At 49.2% G+C, this 13,192-nt stretch overlaps 1 long non-coding RNA gene across 1 annotated transcript; it reads right to left on the bottom strand.

The window, feature by feature from the left end:
• Nucleotides 1–11,715: 11,715 nt before the first annotated feature.
• On the bottom strand, nt 11,716–13,114 carry LOC123651512. The gene is made up of 2 exons (XR_006740286.1): nt 12,739–13,114; nt 11,716–12,699 (listed from the first exon to the last, which is right to left on the bottom strand). It is a non-coding gene; the product is annotated as an uncharacterized LOC123651512 (long non-coding RNA).
• Nucleotides 13,115–13,192: the final 78 nt, after the last annotated feature.

The raw sequence follows: 13,192 nt of genomic DNA, 5'->3' as shown, positions 1-13,192 counted from the left end.
CGGGCATGTGCCCTGATCTGGAATCAAACCGTGACCTCTCGGTTCATAGGTCAATGCTCAAACACTGAGCACACTGGCCAGACTCTGCTGACCTTTTAAGAACTGCTCAGCCTTTGACCGTCACGGATCTTAGGTGAGTATGCAGTATGAATGATCAGCTGCATCCGGGGTGGAAGGGGAAGCAGCTGGGAGAAGGAGTTGTTTTGCTATCCATGTCAACACTCATGGAACCAGTAGGAAAGAGAATATTCTTCTTCTCGATACAGCTTTCTATTTACAAAAAGAATATGATCGATGTAAAACACTGTGAAAAACAGCATCTTTCCAAAAATTCCCAATCACTCCTACTTCCAACGTACCTGTTGTGAATATGCTCATGTCTGCACTCCCTGTCTTTTTGTGCATGATTTATGTGTGTATGTAATTTATATGTATGTATAATACAAGCATGTGTCATGTGTATGGGAGAATTTACAAAGGAATTTTTATCTGCCTATATAATTTATCAAAATGAGGGCTTTCTTTCTCTTTGCAGTCTGCCAGCTATTGTGAGCGTTTGCCCCTCCCTGTCAGTCAATATTCTCCGGAGCACGACTGTGACATAATCCATCATGTTGTCGTATCTTGGTCATCTAGCTGGATCCCAGGGCTGGTTGGGTGTTTAGGTGGACAGACTTGCAGGGTGAGGGTAGTGAGGGTGGAGGGTGCATTCCTCTTATCATTGAGGCAAAAAGTTGGTCTGGAGTGGCCAAATGGAGGTGAGAGCTAAGGAGGAAGGCAAAGCCTCTCTGGTCTCTGCCCCCTCCCCACACCTTCTCCTTCAACGGGCACAGGGTCGCACTGTCCTTGAGTTCATTAGAGATGCAGGGGGAACAGAGAGTAATGGCCACACATTGCAACTCCCAAGACCCTCTGGAGTGTGACGTTGTGTGGGATTGTGGAATGCATTTTTTATTTTTATTTTGTTAATCCTCACCCGAGGATATTTTTTTCCATTGCTTTGCAGATAGAGAGTAGAAGGAAAGGAGGGAGGGAGGCGGGGAGGAAGAGAGAGAGAGAAGAGAGACATCAATGTGAGAGAGACACAACTGTTTGTTGCCTCTTGCATGCACCCAACCAGGGTTTATGCAAACCGCAATCCAGGTACATGGCCTTGACCTGGAACCCTTCAGTGGAGGGTGTGGGGGTGGGTGGGAGGGAAACCAACACTCTAACCACTGAGTCACACCAGCCAAGGCTGCATTATTTATTTTCAAATCTATCTCACCTCCAAGCAGGCAGTTCAGCATTTCCACAGTCTGTTAATGTTCCATGCTGTCTATCTAGTTAAGGACAGGGAGACTCATATTTGTATGCTAGTCAAGAAAAAGTATAACTTCAAGTGTATGCTTGAGGCTGATTGGCAATCTGAGGCTATATACCAATTTTCAAAATAATAAGATCTGGAGCTCTCGTCCTCTTTTAGGGATGTTCCAGGAAGAAGGGACACATTTTCTTGTACAATCTGTCTGTATCCCTGCTTGTCATTCATGTGGCCAATAGAGTGTACCTCACCCCAAACGCTTAGTGAATGAACCACGCTTTCCAGCCGTGGCTGTGAGCCTTCTTAATATACCCTGAACTCACTTTATCCCATAGTATCAGATGGATGAGGAAAACACATTTTAACGGCTTGCACTTTGAGCAGCGGCTCAAACTCAAAGAAGCAAGCACAAGGTGCAGAGTGAGACCTGTCGTTTTGTTTAGCCAAGCGTCTTGATAGGTGGGGTTGGTAGAGAAGGTAAAGATGACAGTGGGCATAGCTTACATGAGAGAGATGAGGATAAAGACCAATTAAATCACCCTGCAGAATAATTTCACAGTTGCCTGCTGGCGCCTGGAAAAAAAGCAGTGGAGATTGTGAGAGAGGAAGTGATACAAAAGAGGTCCTAGCAAAATGGTGGAAGAAAGGATTCATAGATGGGACCTAACAACACACTGCAGATTGAAATCAGTTTTCCTAATAGTGTGTCCATCAAATCAAATGGCAACTTTGTGCAAATGGAAAAAAGACTCATTCTCTAGAGTGGGTGTAGACCCCTCATGTCTGGATGGATCTGCACTGGGTACAACTCCTGCTGGACGTAGGACCAGGCGAGCAGAGATTTTTTGCATGCTGGCCCCATCACACAGCTTCCTTGTGTAACACGCAATCTGTGCCACAGTATCTGGCAGGCGGAGCCAGGTATTAATAAACGAGAGCTGGCCAACCATCTCCATGCCGTCTGAATAAATTCCTGGAGATCTGCCACCCCCAGCACAGATTTCCTGCAGGAGCCACATGGGCTAGTACCAGCTGGCTGTTTAAAAGAACAGAATACTAGCCTGGCCAGCATGGCTTAGTGGTTGAGCATCAACCTATGAACCAGGAGGTCACGGTTTGATTCCTGGTCCGGGCACATGCCCAGGTTGTGGGGTCAATCCCCAGTGTGGGGTGTGTAGGAGGCAGCCAATCAATGATTCCCTCTTCTTATTGATGTTCCTATCTCTCTCTCTCTTCCTCTCCAAAATCAATAAGAATATATACTTGTGTGAAATATTTTGGAGATGGGACTGTCGTGGAAATTATTTTGCTATTGGTCGTAAGTTGTGAGAATCTGAAACCATGAAACTGCCACAGGCAATAATGGCATCCTTTGTGTCATGCTTAGAGACAGCCTGCATGCCTAACCAGTCACTGCCTCAGATCCAGGTGCCCTTGTCTTCCCCAAAAGCTATTGTAGAAGATAATGTGAGTGCCCACCCATATCCCTTTGGCCCCTACCGTTCCCGTGCACTCTATGTCTTTCTAAGCTTGTAACTCATTGCTTGAGAACTACCTCCGGCTGCAGAGGTGTTCTTTGGCCCAATGGGTAGGGTGCGCAGGAGGATCTGATGCCCCAGCAGCTCTCCTCAACTGCTGGCCATGCGGGTGGGAGGAACTTTGTCTCCTCTTGGTGATGACAACTCTGAGAAATGTGCTCTTCAAGTCTCCCAAGTTTCTGCAGGGAATTAAGCCTGTTGCCCCCAGAAACCACCTGGTCATTGATACACACTTCTCTGTCTCACCTCTTCACAGCATTGCAGGTCTGTCCTGAACGCACTTCCAAATGAACTTCTTAGTCTCAGGGTCTGCTTCTAGAGAAGCCCAACCAAACCAAAGCAGCTGTTGGAAGGACTTAGTTAAGTTGATTTTTCCTTCAAGTCTAGTTCTTCAGACTCCAGTGTAGACAGGAAGTAGTTTTTACAGAGGAATTTAACATATGCAAATGACATTCAAATCAATCCCACCCAGTGGACAGACTAAGAAGGATTGTTATCTCTGCAAACCTAATTACGCTAACGCCCACCGAATGCCAGAAAAAGAGAGACTGTCAAAACAAAGATAACAGAAGCAAATGCAGCAAGGCAAGCAGCACAGCCCTGGCCTGCCTGTCAGCTCCCAGGTGAATAAGACTTTGCTGAGAAGTTCTGATTTCTAAAATGGGGAGAGGGAAATGGGGAGATGTTTCCTCTCTGAAGCACCCAGTTATGTCCCCACTCCCTGGAGTCTCTCCACATCTCCTAACAACCTCTGTCCTATTCTAAGTAATGAGATTCCTACAAGGAAGCAATGGCATCCTGTCCACCTGTTGGGTAAGGCTCACATCTCAGACTCGTTCTTGATTCCTCTTTCCCTTACCACCTCATATCCATTTCATCAGAAAACCCCACTGCTCCTCCTTCTAAAATATAGCCCAAGGGCCCCAGGCCTCTGCCTTGCACCCCACCCACCTCGTCCAAGCTGCCATCAGCACCCACACATGGATGCTGCAGTAGCCTCTTACCTGGGATGAGTTTTGGTAATTTGTGTCTTTCTAGAAATTCGTTCATTTCATTCATCCACCTGGAATTGATTTTCTTGATACGATGTGAGATAGGTTTTTCACATTGATATTCAATTAATGAGGCACATTTACTGAAAACACTAACCTTTCCCCCATTATATCATCTTTATCATAAACCAAGTGGCCAGATATGGCAGGTATGTTTCCCCACTCTTAATTCTTTCACTTAAACTACCACTTTCAAAATTACTTCCTGCATTGCTAGTTGCTTCATCTTTCTTCAACTGGTGTTTAATACCAATGGTACAGCTTACTTAGAAAAAGCAGAATAAATACTTGGTTCTTTCTCTTTATTTACTAGTTTTAGAAATATGCATGGCTTACTAGCTTCCTCCAATGGTGATCAATTGAGTTTTTAAGTATCATTATGAATTCATATATTTAAATTTAATTGATATGTTGCAATCAACCACAGTTATTATCTTTATTGATATTCAAAACATCCCATCTTGGGAAGCCTCTTTTTGGCTCTGAGGCATTTTGATATGTTCCTATGGCTTTTTGTAACTCTCTTGCTCTCTCGTGTGTTTTCATGTGTTTGCAACAGTAGAAAACAAGCCCTTGGTCAGATGAAATTTCCACAAGGTTGACGGTGTGGGCAGCCACTTACGGACAACAGATATGTCCAGGGAAGGGAAGGCCAAAGTCAAGAGCAACTCCACACCCCCAATGGGACCATCTCAGGGGTGATGAAAAGGCCAAACTCACAGACCGGGAAGAAAAGGGGGCAGGAGACACCGGAAGTAATAATAGCTAGTATTTATGAAATTTTACTTTGTTCCAGAAGCTCATCTAAGCTCTTTACAAGTACCAACTCATTCAATCCCCCCAACAATATCATAGGGTGGCACTACTGTCATCCTCACTTTACAGATAAGAAAACTAACTCAGAGACGTTATGGTAGATCCTGCCTTCCTCCAGTTGATGAACAGACATTCCTGAGCACTGAACCACCAATCAGCACCTGCCAAATACCCTAAGCCCCCGATTCCTAAGTCCCTAGGTCCCTAATCATAGGCCTCACATGAAACCACCGATCAGCGTGTGCTGAGTGCCCTAACCCCGTTCCCATCCTCTTCTTAAAAGTACATGGGCCCTGGCCCTCGCCCTCTTCTGCTCGCTCGCTCTCTCTCTCTCTCTCTCTCTCTCTGGAAGCAGCCGGCAGTAGAACTCTTTTATTCAGTAAACCCTGTGTCCTGGCATCCCTGTCTCTGGCCCTTCTCTATTTCCTCTTTCACGTTAAACCACTTGCCCAAAGTAATGATAGTAGGAGTTGAACTCAGCTGATCTCCCAATCAAAATGGAAAGGAGACAAACCATCCCCCATTTCTGAATGTGTTAAGGGTATCTGTGGAGGACGATCCCAGCATCAGGCGGGGATCTGGACAACGCCGTGAAATAAGTGCTCAGGAGCATCTCAGTATGACTTCTAGTTCCAACTTTAGTGCCCAAGGGAGATACACTCAGTCGCAGTTATAGCTTCCCTTCCCCTCTCTTCCTTCAGTGTCCAGCCCTGCCTTGGTGCCAGCACCTTCTCCTACATCCCCAGAAGTTCACCTCTCTGACCAAGGTGATAATATGACAAATACAAGTCTCTAGTGAGTGATTAGTAGGTGCTAGGGGGTGGACAAGTACTTTGCATATGTTTTCAATTATCTCCATTTTATAGAAGAGGAGGCTGAGCGGCTGCTTTGTTGGAGGTCACAAAGCCAATGAGTATTGGGTCAGGGTTCTAACTAGATGCAGCTCCAAAGCCCTGCACTTGTGACCTACTGCTGCCCTCTGCTGGGCATGTGGCAGCACTGCCCCGCTGCGCTGGGCACCACGTTTCTTACCTAAGCCCTTAGCTCTTGCTGGATGAGCAAATTCATGGTGGGGGGGAGTGGGTGGAAGCAGGTGGAGGGAGTTCTGGTCTACAGACCACTGCAGAGCCCATAAGCTACCACAAGTCAAAATTATATGTATTATTTTTTTACGAAAAAAAAAAAAACCCTATTAGTATAATTGGTGAAACTTGAGTAAAGTTACTTAACAGTAAAGGGGCATCAAGTCTACAACTTTCAAACAATTCAGCAAAACGTGTGTGTGCGCGCAGAAAAAGACAATAATTAAATAAATGTGGTAAAACAAATGTAATAAACGTTAACATTTGAGGGTTTCAGTGAAGTATGTAGGGAATTCTTTATACTTTCTTACTTCTTACAACTTTTCTGTAAGTCTGAAACTATTTCAAATAAAAAGATAAATACCGCCGAAACCGGTTTGGCTCAGTGGATAGAGAGAGCGTCGGTCTTCGGACTGAAAGGTCCCGGGTTCGATTCCCGTCAAGAGCATGTACATTGGTTGCGGGCACATCCCCGGTAGGGAGTGTGCAAGGGGCAGCTGGTTGATGTTTCTCTCTCATCGACGTTTCTAGCTCTCTATCTTTCTCCCTTCCTCTCCTTATTAAAAAATCAATAAAATATATATATTTTTAAAAAGATAAATACCTTCAGAAAGCCACCCACTATGGTGCTCCTGAGATTTTCTCTGGTAACCAATGGAGTCCATATATGATTGTGAATGGATTCTCCCCAGCTCCTCTCCTTGGCTCCTCTTCATGATGAACATCACGACAGCCAGGGTAGGTAGGGAGCATGGGAGGAAGGAGCTGCCTCTTGGGCAGTAGCTATTGGGGGTCTTCAGTTCCCTTCAGTTCCCTGTGGGTGTCCCCTCCAATGCACACACATATTCATAACTACAAGCGATAGGGCACCCCAAAAGGATAAGCCCCTGTGTGTCCAGAAACTGGTCAGCATAGTGAAGGGCTGGAAGGCATTTCCTGTGAGAAAAAGAGAGTGAGATGTGGAGCTTGGGAGAAGGCTGGGTGGCCAGGGGAGGAGCTAGTTGGGATCACAGGAGACACATTACATTTGTCAGGCAAAATGGAGCAGACTCAGTCTGTGAGATGCACGAAGACAGGTGAGCACGGCATGGAGGTGCGGGAGGCACACGTCCTTCGCCGTGGCTCCTGGTGTGGAGCATCATTCACATGATTACATCGGAAGGCTCCCTCAGAGCAACCTGAGGGCGCCCCCCCCCTCCGCCCCCGGCACTTTCTAGCCCACTTGTGGGGGTGGGGGTGTCTGAGAGGAGATAGATTCACTGCGGGGAGTTTCAACTACCAGTTCTCAACCTTGTGTCCATTGGGATCATCCAGGGAGTTTTTTTAAAATAGTTAGTGTTAAAAGTATTACATATGTCCCCCTTTTTTTTTCCTCATTGACCCCTTCCAGCCCACCCCCCACCCCAGGCTTTCCCAGAATGTTTTTTAACACACCAATGCCTGACTCCTACCCCCATAGATTCTGATGTGATTGGCCTGGGCTGTCCCCTGGCCATTGAGTTTTTTATTTTAAGTTCCTCGGGTGATATTAATGTGCAGCCAAGTTTGATTATCATTGACTTGGCATGTCTCTGTTTAAGGATCTTTGACTCTCAGGGAAATCAAGGTGGCATGGACAAGATCAGAGGGGCCCATCTTTGCTACAAGAATAATTTCAATTGCCTTGGTCAAGTGGATTTATCCTGAATGTAGTTTTCGTCTGATGGATATGTTTGACACTAAAAACCTGCTGAGGGCCGAAACCGGTTTGGCTCAGTGGATAGAGCGTCGGTCTGCGTACTGAAAGGTCCCGGGTTCGATTCCGGTCAAGGGCATGTATTGTACATTGGTTGCGGGCACATCCCCAGTAGGGGGTGTGCGAGAGGCAGCTGGTCAATGTTTCTCTCTCATTGACATTTCTAGCTCTCTATCCCTCTCTCCTTCTCTCTGTAAAAAATCAATAAAATGTATTTTTAAAAAATAATAAATAAATAAAAAATAAAATAAATAAAATAAAAACCTGCTGAGGTTTCTTGTTAAAATTGAGAAAAGACATTAAGGGAAGCAGCCCACTGTTTTACTCCATTTCAGGGCTCCCTGGATTTTTGTTGATTTTGAGAACTAGCCATATCCTTTAGTAAATATAAGGAGGGGATGGTTTTTTTACTGTCCTGGCCAGGCCATTGGTCCATTCTCTGGGGCTTTCCACGTATCCTCTGAATAACCAAATATAAACATCACTCTTGCTTGGTTTCCCTCCCTCACCTTCCCTCAGAGACCAAAAAGGCAATGGCGCCCTTCTCTTCCAGAAAATAACACCCAGGCCTCTAGGATTCTTCCTCCTTTCCCCCTCTCGCCCAGCCCCCGCCTCTCCAGAAGGAAGTTAGCAGCTGCCAGGTGGGAGTGGGGCCACCTGAAGACAAACTCCTCCCGTTCTGTGTCCCTGCTCCAGAGCTGGGTTGTCTGGGCTCCCTGAGGAGGAAAAGACAGTCTCATTAAAAGGAAGGAGTGGCCCCAGCTGAAAGTAAGCGGATCCCCACGTCCAGAACGATGAAAGGCTGGGCTGGGGACCTAACGCTCCTCCATCACTGATCCCATCCAGACTCCCAGCACATGGTGAAGAGTAATAACCACACCCCGAGCACACCCTCCCCACGTGGCTGCTGCACAGGCACGTCAGACCTACTTGTCCAACCCAAACTCCTTGCCTTCCCTCTGTTCCACCACCCACCAAATCTGTCCCCCGACAGCCTTCAGCTCAGAAAGGCAGCAGTGCCCTTCTGCCAGTTGCCAGAGCAGCAATGTCATTGCCATCCTGGACTCCTCTTTCTCCCTTACACAATATAGGATCCTTCAGCAAAGCTCGACAATTTGATGTTTCTCACCGCACCCCTCGAATTGAGCCTCTGTCCTCCCTTGCCTGAAATTTGCTGTTCCCCCTCCGTGTCTCCCTGGGTCCACCCTTCTCCTCTGAAACCTATTCTCAGCACAGCAGCCAAGTGACTCTTTGAAAACAAACATTAGATCAAGTCACTCCTTGGCACTAAACCAAACATGTCAAACTCGTGGACCACAATGAATATTTTTTGTGAATCAGCCAATATAACGGTATATAAGAAACGTTTTAATAAATATTTTATAATTTAATTTTTACAATATCCTGTTGTACGTAATTATTAATGAACTACAACATTCACTAACGACTGATGACTATCATCGTGTTGCGTTCATTTCCCTTACCTGCCTTACGCGCAGGCTCACCATTTTTCTCCACTAATACTGGCAGTGAATATTTTAGCAGCCCATTGCCCTGTCATTAGTCTTGTACCGACTTGTTTGGTGTGTGCAACAGGAAATATTTTGCTTTCAGACGAGATCGGGCGCGTTCAGGGTGGTATGGCCGTAGACTATTTTGCTTTTAGAGATCAAGAAAAATAGGTTTGTGTTACACTTATTAATTTGTGCAGTTATTCAGTCTCTGATAAGTTAATGTTCAATAAAAAATATTGCCGAGACCGGTTTGGCTCAATGGATAGAGCGTCGGCTTGGGGACTGAAGGGTCCCGGGTTCGATTCCGGTCAAGGGCATGTACTTGGTTGCGGGCATATCCCCAGTAGGGGGTGTGCAAGAGGCAGCTGATCGATGACTCTCTCATCGATGTTTCTAACTCTCTATCTCTCTCCCTTCCTCTCTGTACAAAATCAATAAAATATATATTAAAAAATATATTAATTGTTAACATAATAGAACATAATGTTCTATTACGTTAACAATTACTCAATTATTTCAGCCCTTTGCATTCAGCATGACTCTAAAATAAAACCATATTTCTGTGAGAAGTGAAGCTTTTGGGTTTTTCTTTGCAGCCCATACAAACTTAAACCTTGTTTCTTTGGCCTGTGTTAGCCTTTGAGTTTGACATGCTTGCTCTAAACCCTCCAACAGCTCCTCTTACTCAGAGTAGAAGCCAGTGGCCTTGGCCTGGGATTATCTACTCTCTCCCTCACCTCACTTCCCACCACTGCCCTCCCCACTCACCAGCTTCACCCACCACTGCCCTCCCCACTCACCGGCTTCACCCACCACTGCCCTCCCCACTCACTGGCTTCACCCACCACTGCCCTCCCCACTCACCGGCTTTACCCACCACTGCCCTCCCCACTCACCTGCTCCACCCACCACTGCCCTCCCCACTCACCGGCTTCACCCACCACTGCCCTCCCCACTCACCTGCTCCACCCACCACTGCCCTCCCCACTCACCTGCTCCACCCACCACTGCCCTCCCCACTCACCTGCTCCACCCACCACTGCCCTCCCCACTCACCTGCTTCACCCACCACTGCAGCTCCTTGGAAACACAGGTGTCTTCACGCTTGCTGTGCACCTGCTGGAACTCTTCCTTGTCCTCCCCCCCCCCCCACCCCAACCTCCCGCATCCTCCTCAGCAGCAAGCCCATCCCTGATCTCCCTGTTTATAAAAATGCAACCTCTCCCAGCAGCACTCCCTGTCCCCTTCTCCTGGCTCCATTTTCCCCATCTAACGTGTTTTTCACATGTTTGCCACCCTATCCTAAAATGAGCTCCATGAGGGTAGGGCCTGTTGCTGCATTTCCGGTGTCCAGATGGGGACAAGCCCTGAGCAAGAACTCCAGGGTTGGTTAAACGCGTGAAGACAGTCAGGCTCTGAGGTAGGAGGTCACCAGGTGCAGATGGCTGCACGGGTGCCTAGGGAAGGTGGGTCCTGAGCCACTAGCAGGGGCCTCCCCAGAGCGTGCCCAAGGACTTCATAAGCCTAGAGAACCTTCAGCAGGTGGACTGAGACTGGGGCCCACCGTGTCCCCAGCACCACACAGGCCCTGGGCTCCTGGTGTGAGAGAACGCGGCAGCCTGGAAAGTAACTAATGCTGGGTTCTTAGCCAACCTTGGAAACTCATGGCTTCGAGTCAAATTGTGTAGGATTTAGAAAAGGAAATAAACACCTGGAGTTCCTGGGGACCAGAAAGGCCAGAATCCCCGTCCCAAAGGCAAACAGCATGGAGGTCCAAGCATTAGCCTGGGGGGCTGGCCGATGGCTCACAGGACTTCAGGCCCAGGGCTCCTCCGCCACCACCAGGGCCCACAGTCTCGCCAGGAAAGCCAGGTCCTGGGCTGGGAGCACATGGGCCTCCCAGAGCAGGTGCTGCTGTGGTGTGCCTGAAGGTGAGCAGGAGTTCGGCAGCCCGAGGGCAGGCGGGAGGGCGGGGCAGGACACCGGGCAGAGGAAGCAGCACTTGCGATGGCCAGCAGAGCACCTGGAACAAAGAAGGGACGTGCACCAGCGTGTCTGTGAGGGCACCCCGAGCCTGGGGGTTCTATGGGCCAGCCCGGGGAACCCCGTGCACAAGGCTGAACTCTGACAAGGCCATGGGACGGCATCTAGTGGAGAACGCCTGCCCAGCGGTAGAGGACAGAGTGGAGCAGGGGAGGCGGCCAGGCTGGCGGTCCGAATAAAGGTGGGAGGGGCAGGCCTGGCTCCGGATGAGCTTGCTCCGAGTGATGGGCTTATGAACAGACCTGGGGCAGGTGTAGTAAAGGGCCAGGTTTAAATTTGCTTATGCAAAGCCCACATGAGGAAGCCTTGTAGGTACATGTGAGCTGGGAACTGGGACCTGAATCAGGGTGTGGCCATCGGAACCCTCAGCCCGGGTGAGAAGAGCCAGGAGAGTTCCTTGGGGCAGAGAGCCACCAGCCAAGGGCCCGGCTGGAGAAGAGACGCTCAGGAAGGTGGCTGCGGAGGAGCACCACGGAGCAGGAGGAAAGCCGGGGAGCAGGCGGCCAAGGCCCAGGGCAGAGCGCGCCTCTAAAGACTGGCAGCAAACTGGGAAGGGACGCTGGTTCCACACACCCCCCACCACCACCATCTCCCGCCAAGTCAGCACCCCCCTTAGGAAGCACAAAGGAGCCAGAGTTTAATCGATGTTTATTTGTGTAACTGGAACATTCAGGTGTATAAATAAGGTACTTTCCAATGTACAGTCCATTGTGTTCTGACACTGCGGTGGGGAAGAGACTACATGCCTGGTCCAACACTGACCAGAGGGTGCAGAGACGGCTGTGTCACAAGCAGGCAGATCTACGGAAATGCAGCAGCTAGAAAATGCTCTCAACTCCCTTTCTGATCTGGTGTTCCTTGGCACGGAGCCAGCACACCCAGGACAGGAGCCTAACGGAGGTGAGACGTTAGCGTTCCCGCAGTCCAGGTCAGAGGCAGCGATGCGGGTGGTAGCGGCCAACACCATTTCACATGGGACAGAATCAGCAGAATGCTCAGCCCAGCGGGCCCTCGGAGCTCTATGTCCAGGGAAGGCTGCGAAGGGCTCGGCCCTCCCCAGTGCGGAGGCCCTGCAGGGGCCCAGTCAGGGGCCTTGGTCCCGCTGGGAGCCTTTTCTCTACAGATGAAAACCGCCTGGTCTGTAACCATGAGGGAGCAAGCGCCAGCCCAGAAGGATGAAAGGGCAAGCAAGCCCCTGGCCAGTCCCTCCTAGCAGCTGCTACCTGAACACCACAACACCCTCTCCTGATTCCTGCATAACCACGGCCTCGTGAACTAACTGAAGGGGGAGGCCATGAACACAGTGGATCTGTCTTCATTCCCCACTGACACCCAGTCCAGCCGGTAGTTCCAAGTTATTACTATTCCAGCGGCTTAAGAATTTCACAGGTCCCCTTTGTCAACACCATTCCTTCAAAGTGAGGAATCCTCCACCACACACACACACACACCACACACACACACACTCCCCATCTCCTTCCAGAATATGAAATTCTTTCTCACAGTCGACTGCCTGTTCTCCCTTCATTCCTGAATCACCCACGTGATCCTTTGCTAACCTACAATCCAACAGGAGCACCCACATCATCTACCCTCAGTGGTCACCTGCTTCTCTCCTGTTAATTTTTAGGAAAGTATGAGGCAAAGGCCCCGACTTGTTAACGTTGTCAGGGTGCGGGCAGAGCTTTGAGGCGTCCTGTCTGTATTCTAACCTGCCACAGAGGTGGCTTCTCTTTCTCCGCGCTCTGGTTGGAGAGGGCACTGCTGCAGGCTCCTGGCGGTGTGTGCAGACAAGGCCCTTGGCCAGAGGGGGAACTGGGGTCCTGAGCGAATCACAGAGAGACCCTCACCGCCCATGGAGCTGGGGCACCACCGGCAAGAGGAAAGTCCAGGCCGGGGGCAGCAGGAAGTGGGCCAGACCTCAGGCACACTGTTCCCGCCGAGTATGAATTGCAGAGCACCCTCACATCCTCATTCTTTCGTCACGCTGGCCTTCTAATGAAGCACCGCACCGGGCTCTGTGGTGGGTGTTAAAACCGGGCTGTGCGGCCGCTTTCCCGCGAGCAGGGCAGGTGGCAGTGTAGTGGCCGAGAACGCAGCCTCTGGCGT

Source organism: Pipistrellus kuhlii, unplaced genomic scaffold (genome assembly GCF_014108245.1).
Source record: "Pipistrellus kuhlii isolate mPipKuh1 unplaced genomic scaffold, mPipKuh1.p scaffold_m20_p_6, whole genome shotgun sequence".
Taxonomy (NCBI): Eukaryota; Metazoa; Chordata; class Mammalia; order Chiroptera; family Vespertilionidae; genus Pipistrellus; species Pipistrellus kuhlii.
This window is presented reverse-complemented; position numbering and strand designations above follow the sequence as displayed.